The 18,421-nt window shown below is 42.3% G+C and overlaps 1 long non-coding RNA gene across 1 annotated transcript; it reads left to right on the forward strand.

Annotated features, from left to right (window-relative positions):
- Positions 1-2,539: 2,539 nt before the first annotated feature.
- Positions 2,540-5,515, forward strand: LOC143809679 (uncharacterized). The gene is made up of 3 exons (XR_013222390.1): positions 2,540-2,806; positions 2,994-3,059; positions 5,257-5,515. It is a non-coding gene; the product is annotated as an uncharacterized LOC143809679 (long non-coding RNA).
- The last annotated feature ends 12,906 nt before the right edge of the window (positions 5,516-18,421 follow it).

The raw sequence follows: 18,421 nt of genomic DNA on the forward strand, positions 1-18,421 counted from the left end.
AGATGGGATTTTTTCAGATATTAGAGGTGGCAAAGTGACTCGTAGACTCGCTCAACGTGAAACCAAATGGATATGGACCCTTAATACCATTCAACCTTCAGGTCTTAATGAAAATAATAGCTTCGTCTCTTTTCTTTGATTAGTTTTTAAATTCCTGTTTTTATGCCGATTTTTAATTATCTTGTGTTTTTATCCATATATTGTTTTACATTATGTATGTATTTTTTAGTAATCCCTTTTATCTTCATTCTTCAGCTATGTTATGATGAATATTGGGCGAATTCTTACCTTTATACGGGCTGATTCCCTTCTGGATGAATAGCAGTGTCTTCATTTAGATAGGATGAAGAGGAAATATTTCCGCACATTGTGTTGGACTTTTGGTCTCTCCGGATTCTTGGGTGGACCCATGCTGTTCTACGTTGGCTCTTTTTCGGATAACTGATAATCGGGACTCTGCAAAGAAAGAAAGAACAAATTATTATTTTTCATACTTCTTTTTATCACAATTCATTTTTTTATATATAGTGTATATCTAATTCACTTAATAGTCACATTCAGGTATATATTTTTTTGTATACATTATTTATTAATTGATTATTTCTTTATTTATTTTTTATTTTTATTTTTCTATTATTCATTATTATTTTATTATTTTTTGTTTTTTATTTTTATTCATTATTTATTATATATTATTATTCATACATTATTTTTATTTGTTATATTATATAATTTTTTTATTGATTTTCTTATCAGTTTTATTATTTTTTTGTTTTGTGATTATCATATTTTCCTTTATTATTTTTTCAATATATTTTTTCACCTAATTAATTGTTTATACACTAATATATATGCATTTCCTCATCACTTTCATGTATCACATATATATATATATATAGTATTTTCCACATATTGGATAGAAATTCATCACACATTAGTTTCTTTTAGTGATCACATTTCCAAGCTTTTTATTGCGGTATAGTCCTGTTGTTATTTCTAATCTCATATACTTTCCTACCTGTGCTGGAACAACAGTGCGCATGTGATGCAGTGTCCCCTTCGGCTGACGATGTGAGGTCGCGTCACTATGCCAACGGAGGTTGCGAAATCCTTCGCACCTTCCATGGCATGACGCGGCGTCCATAGTTACCCGTCGGCGTCCTGCCGCGCATGCGCCGCCGGACACTTGTTTCCACACTTGGTACGGCATCTTTTGGTAACCACCTACCGTGTCATGCGTTTAACCACATGACCGGCTTTTTTACAGATACCCCGCCCACTTTATTCATTGCGTTTTACTTTCATTTCATTGGCCGCTCCCCGCATAAAAACTCCACTGATCCTCCTTACGTCACCTCCTGACGAAGGCAATAGCGCCGAAACGCGCGTTGGGGCAGACGCTGTTTCTTTATATCCTGGGCCACATATCACATTCAGTAAGTTTAACTATTTTTTGTGAATATTTGCAGTACTTTTTTGTGGATTCCCAGCACATATTATCTGGCACTGACAGTGTTATATACTGATCGTTGTTTTGCACATCTCACACACCTTTTTTTCTTCTTTGTATATTTGCACAATGCACTAACACCTTATTATCAAACAAAGTTTTGTTTTTATAGTCTTTTTCTATTTATGAGATTGCACACTGATTTTTAATCTTTTGAAAAAAAATTTTTTCGCACATGATTTTTTTCTGCACAAAAGGTTTTTTAAAAAAAGTATATTTTTCCTTTCAGTGCTATAGGAAATATTGATTTTTAACAGCGTCTTAAAATTTTGAAACCTGTACTTTCCTCTTTATTATTATTCATAAACCCTGTAATTATATATTAATAATAAAATTGATTTTAGTGGATTTATGGTCGTTTTCTCTTGCTGTTTTTCTTTGTGTCTTTTTCACGACTATCCACGTATCTATATATTGGTCCATATTTATTGATAATATTTTAGTAAGAATTTTATAAAATTATTTATTGATATATTTTTTACATAGGTTATCAATTTCTTTGCAATTTGTTTTATCTCTCATATTGCTGTGTTCCGCACAGGTTTCCTTGCAAAGGACATGGACCTTAAGGCTAGTGAACAAAACTGGCTGGGGAAAATAAATCAGGTTTTCAATAATGGATCTAATATTTTATTTAATACTAATCAGAAAAGTGACGATCTTATTCAAAATATCAAACAAATCTTGTCCAAAAGGACAAGGTTATGGTGGAATAAAACTTTCCTGGAAAATTATATCACAAGACAGTTAATTCCAAGGGGCTTGCGTATTAAAGTAATACCATCCTTTCCAATAGATAACGAAGATTTTATTAAAACTTGGGAAGAAGTATGTAATGATGCATCTAAGAGGTTCATGGAGCTATTAATTGATTTAAATAACAAAACTTTGGTAGATTTGGACAAACAGTTGGATTCTATGTTCAATCAATTGAAAATCGAAACATCAGCAGATATGTTTCAGACTGCCAATACACAAATTGAAAAATATATTGAAACACTAGTCAAAGGGATACAAGAAAACCAGATTAGTAAATATAACCGTGATCTTAAAGATTTTCAACAGAAGACTGTTTATCGCTGGAGAAAAGCGACACAATACCACCAATTGGCTAGACAGACATCCCGCACACCATCTGCCTCATCAGTGTCATCTATGAGTGATACTTCCGACCATCAACCCTCCACTATGAGAACTCGTTTTGGCAATAGAAATAGATCTACTCGAGACCAGAGACATTTCCCATATAAACGTAATTTGGAGATTTCCCCTGAGAGACATCAACGCGATATGAAGGTAATTAACCTCAGTACGCATGATCTCTCTCCCACTGATCAGTCTGTCTTACTTAAAGGTTTGTCTTTTTCTCCACAAGCTAGCTTTGATACATTCACTGCCGTAAAAGACTTGCACATCTTTGCACGCACCCTTATGTTCAAAAAACACTTTCACGATCCGACTCTTTATGATATGTTTCCAACAGAAACAGAACAGGAAGCACTGAGAAATTTAGAGGAATTAGCTATGGAACAAGATACCCCGGAGTGTGGTAAGATTCCTTCCTCCATACGTCCAAAATCTAAAAAATTCCCGTCTTTCTCATTATGCCCTAATATTGACCTTTTCGTCCAACTAGTATCTAAAGAGTTTGAGAAAATACCTAAGAATATCATACGTGATAATTTGTCTCTAAGTGAACGTGCATCCCTTACCAAACTTCAAAAATTAGATAACGTAGTTATAAAACCTTCAGATAAAGGGGGAAATATTGTTATATGGCCCACAAATTTATATGAACAGGAAGTATTTCGCCAACTCAGAGATAATAACTGTTACAAAAAATTGACATACAATCCAGCGATAACATTTTGTAAACAACTTCAGGATTTACTAGTACTAGCTAAAAATAATGGCGTCATATCAAAAGAACTATTTCTGGCCTTACAAGTCATTGAACCAGTTATTCCAACGTTTTATCTTCTACCGAAGATACACAAAAATAAGGAGATTCCGCCAGGTAGACCTATTGTCTCCGGCTCAGATAATTACCTGGAAAACGTTAATAGATTCATTGACGCCAAATTGCAACCACTAGTTGAATCTCTTCCATCTCATACCAAAGATACAACTGATTTTCTGAGAAAAATTGATGGTTTACACGTTGACGATGATTGTCTACTCGTCACGTGTGACGTAGAATCCTTATACACTAGTATTAGTCACAGTGATGGCATTAAAGCTACTGAATATTTTTTGAAAGCCTCTGATAATTCTACAGTGATGTCTTCTTTTATTTTACAACTTCTTGAATTTGCATTATCTCACAATTTTTTCACTTTTAAGGGGTCCTTCTACCTGCAGCTCCGGGGCACAGCTATGGGGGCGTCTTATGCGCCCTCGTATGCTAACCTGTTCCTGGGGTTGTGGGAGAGGGACCTCTTCCTGTCGGATCGACTGTCATCGGTGGAGCGCGTCCTCTTTTGGACGTGCTACATCGATGACATTTTTCTGATCTGGCAGGGTGACTTGGAATCACTTAAAGTATTTTTTTCCACCATCAATGATAATCACCTTAATATCCACCTCACGTATGCGGTACATCAGACTTCAATTGATTTCCTAGATGTCCATATCAAACGTGATATATCTAATACTTTACAAACGGACATTTTCCGTAAGGCCACGTCTGTGAACTCCCTTCTACACTATAATTCTGCACATCCAGTTCCAGTTGTTAAAGCGGTTCCAACTGGACAATTCCTTCGGTTACGTAGGATATGCTCCTCAGACGAAGATTTTGAGAAACAGGCTGATGAACTCAAATTAAGATTTATTGATAGAGGATACAGCCGTCGGATAATTAAAAAAGCTTACCACAGAGCCAAACATTGCTCTCGCAATGAACTTTTATACTCTACTACAAATCGGAACAACAACAATGTGGTCAGATTTATATCGAGATTTAATACACAGGCAGAATCTATGAGACAATGTCTCACAAAATTTTGGCCTCTCCTCCAAGCCGACCCCATTTTAACCAAATATTTACCGGATAAACCACAGATGACTTTTCGCCGTGCTAAAAATTTAAAGGATGTTTTGGTTAGAAGTCATTACAAAACAACACCTAGACTTACATTTTTGGATAATTTTTCCAGTTCCAATCCAGGTTGTCGTCCCTGCGGAAAGTGTGTTGCTTGCCCGAATATTGAACATAGCAATTTTTTTTCTAATGCCGATGGTACAAAAACTTTTCAGATAAAACAACATATTACTTGTACCACTAAGGCTGTGATCTATTTTGCAACATGCCCATGTCAAAAGATCTACATTGGCATGACTACGAGGCAACTAAAAGTTCGGGTACGAGAACATGTCTTAGGAATTTTTGATGCTCGGAGTGAGGAGAATTTGAATGTTCTTAAAAATATTCCCAGACATTTTAAAATGCACCATAATTGTGACCCAACTCTTTTTAAAGTACGTGGGATAGATGGGATTTTTTCAGATATTAGAGGTGGCAAAGTGACTCGTAGACTCGCTCAACGTGAAACCAAATGGATATGGACCCTTAATACCATTCAACCTTCAGGTCTTAATGAAAATAATAGCTTCGTCTCTTTTCTTTGATTAGTTTTTAAATTCCTGTTTTTATGCCGATTTTTAATTATCTTGTGTTTTTATCCATATATTGTTTTACATTATGTATGTATTTTTTAGTAATCCCTTTTATCTTCATTCTTCAGCTATGTTATGATGAATATTGGGCGAATTCTTACCTTTATACGGGCTGATTCCCTTCTGGATGAATAGCAGTGTCTTCATTTAGATAGGATGAAGAGGAAATATTTCCGCACATTGTGTTGGACTTTTGGTCTCTCCGGATTCTTGGGTGGACCCATGCTGTTCTACGTTGGCTCTTTTTCGGATAACTGATAATCGGGACTCTGCAAAGAAAGAAAGAACAAATTATTATTTTTCATACTTCTTTTTATCACAATTCATTTTTTTATATATAGTGTATATCTAATTCACTTAATAGTCACATTCAGGTATATATTTTTTTGTATACATTATTTATTAATTGATTATTTCTTTATTTATTTTTTATTTTTATTTTTCTATTATTCATTATTATTTTATTATTTTTTGTTTTTTATTTTTATTCATTATTTATTATATATTATTATTCATACATTATTTTTATTTGTTATATTATATAATTTTTTTATTGATTTTCTTATCAGTTTTATTATTTTTTTGTTTTGTGATTATCATATTTTCCTTTATTATTTTTTCAATATATTTTTTCACCTAATTAATTGTTTATACACTAATATATATGCATTTCCTCATCACTTTCATGTATCACATATATATATATATATAGTATTTTCCACATATTGGATAGAAATTCATCACACATTAGTTTCTTTTAGTGATCACATTTCCAAGCTTTTTATTGCGGTATAGTCCTGTTGTTATTTCTAATCTCATATACTTTCCTACCTGTGCTGGAACAACAGTGCGCATGTGATGCAGTGTCCCCTTCGGCTGACGATGTGAGGTCGCGTCACTATGCCAACGGAGGTTGCGAAATCCTTCGCACCTTCCATGGCATGACGCGGCGTCCATAGTTACCCGTCGGCGTCCTGCCGCGCATGCGCCGCCGGACACTTGTTTCCACACTTGGTACGGCATCTTTTGGTAACCACCTACCGTGTCATGCGTTTAACCACATGACCGGCTTTTTTACAGATACCCCGCCCACTTTATTCATTGCGTTTTACTTTCATTTCATTGGCCGCTCCCCGCATAAAAACTCCACTGATCCTCCTTACGTCACCTCCTGACGAAGGCAATAGCGCCGAAACGCGCGTTGGGGCAGACGCTGTTTCTTTATATCCTGGGCCACATATCACATTCAGTAAGTTTAACTATTTTTTGTGAATATTTGCAGTACTTTTTTGTGGATTCCCAGCACATATTATCTGGCACTGACAGTGTTATATACTGATCGTTGTTTTGCACATCTCACACACCTTTTTTTCTTCTTTGTATATTTGCACAATGCACTAACACCTTATTATCAAACAAAGTTTTGTTTTTATAGTCTTTTTCTATTTATGAGATTGCACACTGATTTTTAATCTTTTGAAAAAAAATTTTTTCGCACATGATTTTTTTCTGCACAAAAGGTTTTTTAAAAAAAGTATATTTTTCCTTTCAGTGCTATAGGAAATATTGATTTTTAACAGCGTCTTAAAATTTTGAAACCTGTACTTTCCTCTTTATTATTATTCATAAACCCTGTAATTATATATTAATAATAAAATTGATTTTAGTGGATTTATGGTCGTTTTCTCTTGCTGTTTTTCTTTGTGTCTTTTTCACGACTATCCACGTATCTATATATTGGTCCATATTTATTGATAATATTTTAGTAAGAATTTTATAAAATTATTTATTGATATATTTTTTACATAGGTTATCAATTTCTTTGCAATTTGTTTTAGTTCCACCATATGCAGCTCTCCAGTCCAGCTCACCCTACAGGAGACTCTCGTTAGGAAAAGGAAGTACTCGTCCTCTCATCCGCGTACACAGGGTTTGAATGCCCACATTGCTAGACTAATCTCGTTAGAGATGATGCCCTACCGGTTGGTTGAAAGCGAAGCTTTCAAAGCCCTGATGGCCTACGCAGTACCACGCTATGACCTACCCAGTCGACACTTCTTTGCGAGAAAAGCCATCCCAGCCCTCCACCAGCATATCAAAGAACGCATTGTCCATGCACTCAGGCAATCTGTCAGTAGAAAGGTGCACCTCACAACAGATGCATGGACCAGTAGGCATGGCCAGGGACGTTACGTGTCCATCATGGCACACTGGGTTAATGTGGTGGATGCAGGGTCCACAGGGGACAGCCATATTGGGACAGTTCTGCCTAGCCCACGGTCTAGGAAACAGTTGGCTGTAGGCGTTCGCCACCCCTCCTCCTCCTCCTCGTCCTCCAGCAGAAGCGAGAGCTCGTCCACAGACCGCAGTTGCACGACCACTCCATCCGCAGCTGCCAGTGTTGCACACGAGGTGTCCCATTATGGAACAGCTAGTGGTAAGCATCAGCAGGCTGTGTTGGAAATGAAGTGTTTGGGCGACAACAGACACACCGCGGAAGTTCTGTCCGAGTTCTTGCAGCAAGAAACTCAGTCATGGCTGGGCAGTGTACATCTTGAGGCAGGCAAGGCAGTCAGTGATAACGGAAGGAATTTTATGGCTGCCATAGCCCTTTCACAACTGAAACACATTCCTTGCCTGGCTCACACCTTGAACCTGGCGGTGCAGTGCTTCCTGAAAAGTTATCCGGGGTTACCCGCCCTGCTCCTGAAGGTGCGAAGACTTTGCTCACACATCCACCGTTCGCCCGTACACTCCAGCTGTATGCAGAACCATCAGCGATCTTTGCAGCTTCCCCAGCACCGCCTAATAATCGACATTGCAACAATGTGGAACTCCACACTGCACATGCTTCAGAGGCTGTGCGAACAGAGGCGTGCTGTTATGTATTTGTGGGAGGATACACATACACGGGCAGGCACTTGGATGGCAGACATGAAGTTGTCTGGTGTGCAGTGGTCGAAGCTACAAGACCTGTGTCAAGCCCTTCAGTATTTTGAGGAATGCACACGCCTGGTTAGTGCAGACGACACCATCATAAGCATGAGCATCCCCCTAATGCGTCTGCTGATGCACAGTTTGATGCACATAAAGGAGCAGGCGTCTGCAGCCGAGGACGAGGGAAGCCTTGATGACAGTCAGCCATTGTCTGCTCAGGGAAGTCTCCTGGACGAGGTGGCGGATGAAGAGGAGGAGGATGAGGAGGCTGATGGGGATGAATATTTATGGGAGGAGGAAGCTTTTCAGGGGGCAATAGAAACTGGTGGCGTTGCAAGGTCAGGTACAGGGTTTTTGGGGGAGACAAGTGATGTTGATTTGCCAGAAAGTGCTCCTCAACCCAGCACAAGCAGTGAATTGACACCTGGAACATTGGCCCACATGGCGGATTATGCCTTGCGTATCCTAAAAAGGGACCCCCGCATTATCAAAATGATGAACAATGACGATTACTGGTTGGCCTGCCTCCTGGATCCACGCTATAAAGGGATATTGCAAAATATCATGCCACATGAGAACCTTGAGCAAATATTGGCTACCAAACAAGCAACTCTTGTAGACCGTTTGGTTCAGGCATTCCCAGCACACAGCGGCGGTGATGGTTCTCACACGAGCTGCAGGGGGCAACATGGCAGAGGTGTTAGAGGTGCACAAATCAGAAGTGGCGTTGGACAGAGGGGTTTTATGACCAGGTTGTGGAGTGATTTCGCAATGACCGCAGACACGACAGGTACTGCAGCATCAATTCAAAGTGACAGGAGACAAAATTTGTCCAGTATGGTTACTAACTATTTTTCCTCCCTTACCGATGTTCTCCCTCACACGTCATTCCCATTTGATTACTGGGCATCCAAAATAGACACCTGGCCTGAATTGGCAGAATATGCATTACAGGAGCTTGCTTGCCCAGCTGCTAGTGTGCTATCAGAAAGAGTATTCAGTGCTGCTGGTTCAATACTGACCGAAAAAAGGACTCGTCTGGCTACCCGAAATGTTGATGATCTAACCTTCGTTAAAATTAACCAATCATGGATTTCTAATTATTTTGCCCCACCTTTCCCTGCTGACACCTAGCTTTCCTGTAAAAAGGTCTTGCTTTTGGACTCGTCTTACTGACTGCTCCAATTTCTCCATTTGCAGCTGCTGTATGTCCACCATAGGCCATTTTTACCCCTCCCTAAATGGGCTGACTCCCCCCACAGGGCCGTACTCACCACTTGGCGCAAGCACCCGTGCGAGTGCCGTTTGGCTGAACAGGTGTGTGTGCCCACTTTTGGGCGACGGCACTGGCACAGGGTCCCTCATAGTGCAATGAAGTGTCTCTGGTGGTGGTGGTGCACACCCAACGTTAGACGCACCGTCGTAACATGAGGGACCCTAGGCCAGTACCACCGCCCACGAGAGAGTGTTCCCCCCCAGCTCAAACAGTGCTCTACCACTTGCAAAATTACCTCTCACTGCTCCACCACTGTTTAGTCTGTGCTGTTAAATCCTTCAATGGCGCTGCCAATACCAATTTGTTGACATGATTGATGCTAGTAAAAATATTCAGGGGCCCTGTCCTACATTTACACCAGTTAATACTTTGCGCCAACTACCACTGTCTGCAATTCAGCAGAGGAGCCCACCCCTGTACCTAGGAATGCCACCTGTTTATTGGTGAAATTTTTTTTTTGCCAGACATTAACCTCACTTTATTATTTTGGCCTACTAACTGTGTCAGACACTCCTTACAGTTGTCCTCCACTGAACAAAGCTAGGCCGCCTGCGTACTCCTGTAACCTATTTTTAACTGCATTTTGCCTATTACTTTTTTGGCCCTACTAACTGTGTCTGCCCCTCGTTGCAATCGTCCTCCGCTGAACACACCAATGCTGCCTGTGTACCCCTGTAACCTATTTAAAACTGCATAGAGCCTACTTTTTTATTTTAGGCCTAGTAAGTCTGTGCCACTCCTTCCAATTGTCCTCTGCTGACCACAAACCAAACTGAATAAACCAGGGTATATTATTTAGACAACCAAAAAAGAAAAAACCCTTAAAAATACCTTTATTTAACTTTTTTAATATTTTATCAATTCTAAAAATTCAAATATAAAAAACTAACACCAACAATGATAAAGGGCTGGGTGTAGGTGGGCCGAAATAGGGACACCACGGACCAAGGGGAAAAAAAAAATGGCAAATGCCTAGAGGACCCTGTTAAGATCCTAAATGATCTGTGCCCTACCTGGCAGTGGAGGTTGGCACCCTAACACACGATGTGGCGCCCCCACTCCGCGTCGACTGTCCCTTATGTCCCTATAACGCCCTGACCACTACCCAACACCCCAAAATCCTCCACACCATGCACACAGAGAAAACAGGTCTAGCTGAGTATTCTAAACCTTAATAGGTTTTCTGCCTAAACAATGGGCCAGAAAAGTTTTGCCAATCAAGTACTCTAGCACAACTTTTGAAAATGTGTCAGCCACATGTAGACACAATCTACATCTAATTATGCTCAAGAAAAGTAGATATTCTATAAATTAATATTGTCTTGTTGATGATGACAAGAAAACAACCAACAGGTTATTCAACACTAGTCTGTTCCTTTTAATTCAGGTCTACATATGTAGTGAATATGACACAGAATGATATATCCCAGCGACCAGTAACTTAACCTATCATGCTAGACAAAAAAATAGGTAAACACCTTATTGTTTTAACAATGAAACATACTATAACCAGGTGCTTTTTGTCATAAATGTGCCAACATTTCAGCAGCAGCATGCGAGGAACACCACAATGGGTAAACTTATCTGGGTAAAAAGCAGCATTCTTTGTCCCAGTGTCCTTGTCCCAACGCGTTTCACCCCCTCCTAGTATAGGGGCTCATCAGGGGACCAGTTGGAGTAAGCCATAATAGCGAAAAATAGTATGTATACTTTTTTGGCCCTACTAACTGTGTCTGCCCCTCGTTGCAATCGTCCTCCGCTGACCACACCAATGCTGCCTGTGTACCCCTGTAACCTATTTTAAACTGCATAGAGCCAACTTTTTTATTTTAGGCCTAGTAAGTCTGTCTGCGCCACTCCTTCCAATTGTCCTCTGCTGACCACACCAATGCTGCCTGTGTACCCCTGTAACCTTTTTTAAACTGCATTGAGCCAACTCTTTTGGTTAAGGCCTACTACCTGTGTCTGTCTGCGCCACTCAATACAGCTGTCCTCCTCTGAAAAAAGCTGAGCTTCAATTGTCAGGTTTTCAGCCTATAGGAATTTGAAAACTGCATTGGGGCTACTAGTTTGGTTGGGCCAACTAACGGTGTCTGCCGCTCCTTGGTGTTCTCCTGGTTTTTTATCCTGAGCTTCAATCTTCAGGCTTTCGGCCTATATTTTTACTATGAAACTGCATTTAGGCTACTAGTTTGGTTGGGCCTACTTACGGTGTCTGCCGCTCCTTGGTGTTGTCCTCCAAGGAAAAAAGCTGAGCTTCAATCTTCAGGCTTTCGGCCTATATCAGATATTAAACTGCATTTGGCCTACTAATTTGGTTGGGGCCTACTAACAGTGTCTGCCGCTCCTTGGTGTTGTCCTCCAAGGAAAAAAGCTGAGCTTCAATCTTCAGGCTTTCGGCCTATATCAGATATTAAATAACGGTAAGAAAAGAACGCCACAGCACTCACCAGTAGTGTTGAGCGATACCGTCCGATACTTGAAAGTATCGGTATCGGAAAGTATCGGCCGATACCGGCAAAATATCGGATCCAATCCGATACCGATACCCGATACCAATACAAGTCAATGGGACTCATGTATCGGACGGTATTCCTGATGGTTCCCAGGGTCTGAAGGAGAGGAAACTCTCCTTCAGGCCCTGGGAACCATATAAATGTGTAAAAGAAAGAATTAAAATAAAAAATATCGCTATACTCACCTCTCCGACGCAGCCGGGACTTCAGCGAGGGAACCGGCAGCGTTGTTTGTTTAAAATTCGCGCTATTACTTGGTTACGTGAATTCCCGGCTTGTGATTGGTCAGGTCGGCCATGTTGCCGGGACGCGGACCAATCACAGCAAGCCGTGACGAAATTACGTCACGGCTTGCTGTGATTGGTCCGCGTCCCGGCAATATGGCCGCCCTGACCAATCACAAGCCGTGACGTCACGGGAGGCTGGACACGCGCTCACTTTAAAATTGGCGCGTGTCCAGCCTCCCGTGACGTCACGGCTTGTGATTGGTTGCGCCGCGGTCAACCAATCACAAGCCGGGAGGCTGGACGCGCTCATTTTAAAATGGGCGCGTGTCCAGCCTCCCGTGACGTCACGGCTTGTGATTGGTTGCGCCGCGGTCAACCAATCACAAGCCGGGAGGCTGGACGCGCTCATTTTAAAATGGGCGCGTGTCCAGCCTCCCGTGACGTCACGGCTTGTGATTGGTTGCGCCGCGGTCAACCAATCACAAGCCGGGAGGCTGGACGCGCTCATTTTAAAATGGGCGCGTGTCCAGCCTCCCGTGACGTCACGGCTTGTGATTGGTTGCGCCGCGGTCAACCAATCACAAGCCGGGAGGCTGGACGCGCTCATTTTAAAATGGGCGCGTGTCCAGCCTCCCGTGACGTCACGGCTTGTGATTGGTCAGGGCGGCCATATTGCCGGGACGCGGACCAATCACAGCAAGCCGTGACGTAATTTCGTCACGGCTTGCTGTGATTGGTCCGCGTCCCGGCAACGTGGCCGACCTGACCAATCACAAGCCGGGAATTCACGTAACCAAGTAATAGCGCGAATTTTAAACAAACAACGCTGCCGGTTCCCTCGCTGAAGTCCCGGCTGCGTCGGACAGGTGAGTATAGCGATATTTTTTATTTTAATTCTCTCTTTTACACATTTTAACATTAATGTTGTTGCGATACCCGATACCCGATACCACAAGAGTATCGGAATCCCGGTATCGGAATTCCGATACAGCAAGTATCGGCCGATACCCGATACTTGCAGCATCGGAATGCTCAACACTACTCACCAGGTATGCAGTTCGGGTCTTCTTTATTGAATGACACACAAAAACATCTTCATGGCACGGGAGGTGTAAGAGAGTGCAGACACCTAACAGACGAAAGCAGGTGTCTGCACTCTCTTACACCTCCCGTGCCGTGAAGATGTTTTTGTGTGTCATTCAATAAGGAAGACCCGAACTGCATACCTGGTGAGTGCTGTGGCGTTCTTTTCTTACCGTTATTTATTACTACAGACTTTGTTTTCACGCAAGCACCTCCAATCCAATGTCAGATTCCTAATGGATATATGTCACGGTGATTATAGGCTCTAATTTTGAGGCAGTGCGGCTTATTTTTTTCTGATTTTTTGGACTATATCAGATATTAAACTGCATTTGGCCTACTAGTTTGGTTGGGCCCTACTAACGGTGTCTGACGCTCCTTGGTGTTCTCCTCCACTGAACAAAGCTGAGGTTCAATCTTCAGGCTTTCGGCTTATATTTTTAATATGAAACTGCATTTGGCCTACTAGTTTGGTTGGGCCCTACTAACGGTGTCTGCCGCTCCTTGGTGTTCTCCTCCACTGAACAAAGCTGAGCTTCAATCTTCAGGCTTTCGGCCTATATTTACAAATTTTAAACTGTATTTGGCCTACTAGTTTGGTTGGGCCCTACTAACGGTGTCTGCCGCTGCTTTGTGTTGTCCTCCACAGAAAAAAGCTGAGCTTCAATTTTCAGGCTTTCGGCCTATATTTTTAATATGAAACTGCATTTGGCCTACTAGTTTGGTTGGGCCCTACTAACAGTGTCTGCCGCTGCTTGCTTTTCTCCTCCACTGAACAAAGCTGAGCTTCAAATTTCAGGCTTTCAGCCTATATCAGATATTAAACTGCATTTGGCCGACTAGTTTGGTTGGGTCCTACTAACGGTGTCTGCCGCTCTTTGGAGTTCTTCTCCACTGAACAAAGCAGTGCCGCCTGTTTACTCCTGTTACCAATTTTGAACTTTATTTGGCCCACTTTATTATTTGGGCCTACTATCTGTGTCTGCCTCTCATTACAGTTGTCCTCCACTGAACAAAGCAATGCCGCCTGGTTAGTCCTGTTACCAATTTTGAACTGCATTTAGCTCACTTTATTATTTGGGCCTATATCTGTGCTTCCTCCTCATCCTGCCCATTGCCCAGCCAGTGCTACATGAGTCTGCTGGTACATTGACCCAGACCACTATATTCCCCTTGCACTCTACACAGCCAGAATCTGACCCTGCTGAAAGTCAGGTTCCCCTTCCCGCATACTATACCACCTTACACGGGGACAAAGAGGAAGGCGCAGATGAAAGTGCAGGTTCCTTCATCAGGTGGGGAGGGCACACTGTCACAGGGCCCCTCATAGTACACAAAAGTGTCTCTGTCGGTGGGAGGCGCCCCCGCCGTCAAACACAACACTGTACTTTGAGGGGCCCTGTGCCAGTGTCAATGCGAACGAGTGGGCCCCCCCTGCTTGCTCAGGATCACAGCACTTGCAAAGTTGAAATACTGACCTCTCCCTGCTCCACCGCCGTGACGTAGTCCGCGTTTCCTGGGCCCACGAAAAACTTGAGCCAGCCCTACCCCCCCCCACAACTTTAGCCAAATGACCCCCAATTTTCAATGCCTAACTATTATTATAAGGTAAATTAAGATTCACAAGCTTAAGTGACACAAATTGATGTTTTTGACATTAAAATGGGCACTGTAGGCGTTTTCCTGTCCTCCACTCACTGACGACTTTGCTTCCCCATTGACTTACATTGGGTTTCATGTTTCGGTCGATCCCTGACTTTGTGCGATAATCGGCCTATTTCATTCTACTCGACTTTTGACAAAGTCGGGTTTTGCGAAACCCGACTCGATCCTAAAAAAGTAAAAGTCGCTCAACCCTACTCCTGGGGTATCGCATGGTGTACATAAAAGAAGTCAAGCAGCTAAGACGTGAGAGGGAGCAGATCAACAGAGAGCTGCAGGAAATGGAAAGAAGATGGCTGCCATCTTCAACTCGCGATATAGAGAGAGGAAGAGGATCACTAAAGACTTGAGGACATAGAGACAAATGGAAGAACTGCTCTTCGGGCAATAAGGACCATGGGAGAAATGGCCAGCAGAGACATAACAGAAGGTGGCCTGATAGAAGAGGTAGAGGTAGTGACGCCTCAGTTAGCTCAGTGCTGAGTGACCTAGGTGGGAGACCCTGTAACGAACGTATTGATAAAAATGTCAGACCAGACAGATAGTATGGGTGCAAGAGAATTGCTATGCCTGATTGACTGCCAGGGGTGCGGGTGGTCTGACAAGGGATGTGTCTGAATACCTAAGATGGTTGTGTGTTTTAGGACCTGTGCTGATGTCACGATCACCTGACTAGCCATGTGATAGATACCTGGGTGTGGTTACACCTATTTAATGGAGGTATGTTTGGCACATGGGAGCGAGTGCTGGCTAGTCTGAGCCAGAGCAAGGAGGCCTGTGAGATACCTCCGGAGTGGACGGTCTGATAACCGTGAGAGACTTCTTTTGGATACCTGTGAAGATAAGAGGTATCCGGGAACCTGTGTAGTCGGCACCAACAGGTAACGGACAGGGATCCATACTATATTGGGTCAGAGAGAGCGAGAGACACTGTTTACTCTATGTGATACCTCTGAGGATAAGAGGCATCCGGGAACCTGTGTGATGGTCGCAAACAGGTAACGAACTGTAATCCGTGTTATGCTGACTGGGGTCCGTGAGAGACTGTGGTTCCACTGTAAAGCTGAATATGTACAGACGGTGTTCAGGCTGTTGCATACTACCAAGTTCCTGAGGTTGCGGTTTATGCTCATGTGGAAATAAACCTAAGAGACTGTTTTTTGTAAGAAAATCGTGCCTGTGTGCGTTTATCCCGTTGCCAAGCGAGTGTCCCCCAAGACACGCTTCAAGCGCTATCTTACCGCAGTTATATATTTTGCAGCAAGGTAATTGGCAGACTTCCGAATACATCTATTGCACAGTTTAATGAGTTGAGCATTTAAGATAAGCCTTGAAGGATTGAATTAAAGGTCTTCATATTGATATATAAAGGCCCTAAAGAATTGAATCCTTGTTATTTGTTCAGTTAATCACAGGTGACTCATAAACATCCACGAGTTATCTCTTTGTAGTTGACCCTGGCTTGGTGATTGTTGCCGTTTCTGACACTGTTTAGTGTCATTATTTGTATAATAAAAAGTTAGATCATTTTCTGACATATACTTTTTGTATCAGTTTCTCATAATTTTAAGATCTCTGCTTGCTGTCATTCAGTTATCAATAGGTTAGAAGGGGTTGTGGATGGTCTCCACGCTGCCAACAGGATTTATAACATGTTAAACCATGTTTTTCCTGAAGAAAAAGTAGATTTGTACTTCAAAGCACGTCGAAATAAACCAATCATTTTCTTACACTGGGATATATGTTTTAAATCCTGTCGGCAGCATGTAGACTATCCACAAACCTCTTCTAATCTATTGATGTCTGATGGTCACTGGCTGACCCGTGGATCTGCTGCTGCCGATATTACACTATATGCTGTTTTTTTCGGATTAAACAGGTGAGTTTTATCTGAGCGTAAAACTCACTATATATCTCGGATAAGACCCTTTTATGCGCTGATCTCTCCTACAGTTTTACTTTGTCATTCAGTTATAACTTTCATTATTTTCTAGAAGTTAAAAATCTGTCCTGCCATGGAATGGACATCCAAGAGCAGTATGCATTAGGACAGTACTTTAACAAGTCAGGCACCCACGTGATCATCACATGACAGGACAGATTTTTCTCCTCTGAAAACAGAACAGTTGAAATTACAATTGTAAGTAAAGATATTTTAAAACTTAAAGTATTCTAAAAAATTGCAACAGTAAAAAAAGAAAGATATCCCAGAAAAAGAGAGGTCACAAAATAGCTTTAGAGTTGGTGTGAACTGATTTGACTGACGTGATCCATTGGCCACATTAGTACTTTGGCCGCTGGACGGGAGCCCTGTGAACCACCACCTAATGGCATAAACGTGTAATGGGAATAAATATTGTTGAATGGAGTATCTACTGTATGTAGATGTGGATTTTGTATATTTTGTCCCCTGTGTCTTTCTAATATGTTATCTGTTTTCAGGCACCATGTCTTGTGTATGTATCTACAGTTTCTGTATTTGCAGCCTTCATGTCTTCCATTATCCTGTCAGTTGTCAATCAGTAAGTCAAGTGCCTGTATAGGGGATGTGAGGCAGTGAGGGGAGTTATATACGAGGGACGGCATATATTCCCCAGGATGCGCATAGAAGCGCATTGAGACCGCTGGAGTGCATTGCAGTCATGGGCATAGTGGTGGTTGCAGTGCAGAATAAAAGGAAGTTTGGCCTTGGACAAGCTATTTGCCTTACAGTAGATTTAAGAAAACCTGGCATGGGCTTTTATTTATGGAGTGAACTACAAGGATGGTAGTGGGGTGGTTCACTCTCTCCAGCCAGGTCTTACAAGTGGCACATGGCCACAGATCTCATTTTAAAAACCCTTCAGCAAAGGTTGGGTGTGTCAGTGTTGGTTTGCAAACTGCAGGAGGCTCTGCAACATCCGGCTTATGTGTGCAGTCAACACAGAGCCAAGAAAAGCGAATGCCTGACACCCCCTCAGCGTGACATGGTGGTGCAGTCGCCCATGGCACCCGGTCTCAGATACGGACTGTTTTGACATCCTGTTAGGTGTCGAGTTCCCGCCGGTACACAGGGGGAATCTCGATCCATGTCTGCTGCGGTCTCTCATTCTCCTCCAGCTGCGGTGGAGCCTGCTCAGCGGAGACGCTGGTCCCAGTGTCTGGCTCAGGCTGATACTGGACGACTGGTTACTAATGCCCTTCCAGGCTCTGTCATTGTAGGAATGTTCAGCAGCGAGCAGGTCTTTCTGGGACTAAGTCCCGCTTTTCCAATACTGAGCAAGCCCACGGGACGACCCCCCAGTGGAGGTTTGGGGTCACATGCTCAGGTCCTGTAGCAGCTCCTATTGGACCACCAGGAAGGTCCTTATCTGCTACAGGTATTGCTTTGCAATCTTGTGGTCATGTCTGCATGTGGTCAGGGTTGGCTGAAATAAGCCCCTAGAATACCGGCACCTCCGGTGAGGAGTTTTGTGTGTATGGATTCAGGGTTGGCTGAAATAAGCCCCTAGAATTCCAGCTCCACGGGAGAGGAGTTGTTCGTGTGCTAGGC

The sequence above is a fragment of the Ranitomeya variabilis genome, chromosome 2 (assembly GCF_051348905.1).
Source record: "Ranitomeya variabilis isolate aRanVar5 chromosome 2, aRanVar5.hap1, whole genome shotgun sequence".
Lineage (NCBI taxonomy): Eukaryota > Metazoa > Chordata > Amphibia > Anura > Dendrobatidae > Ranitomeya > Ranitomeya variabilis.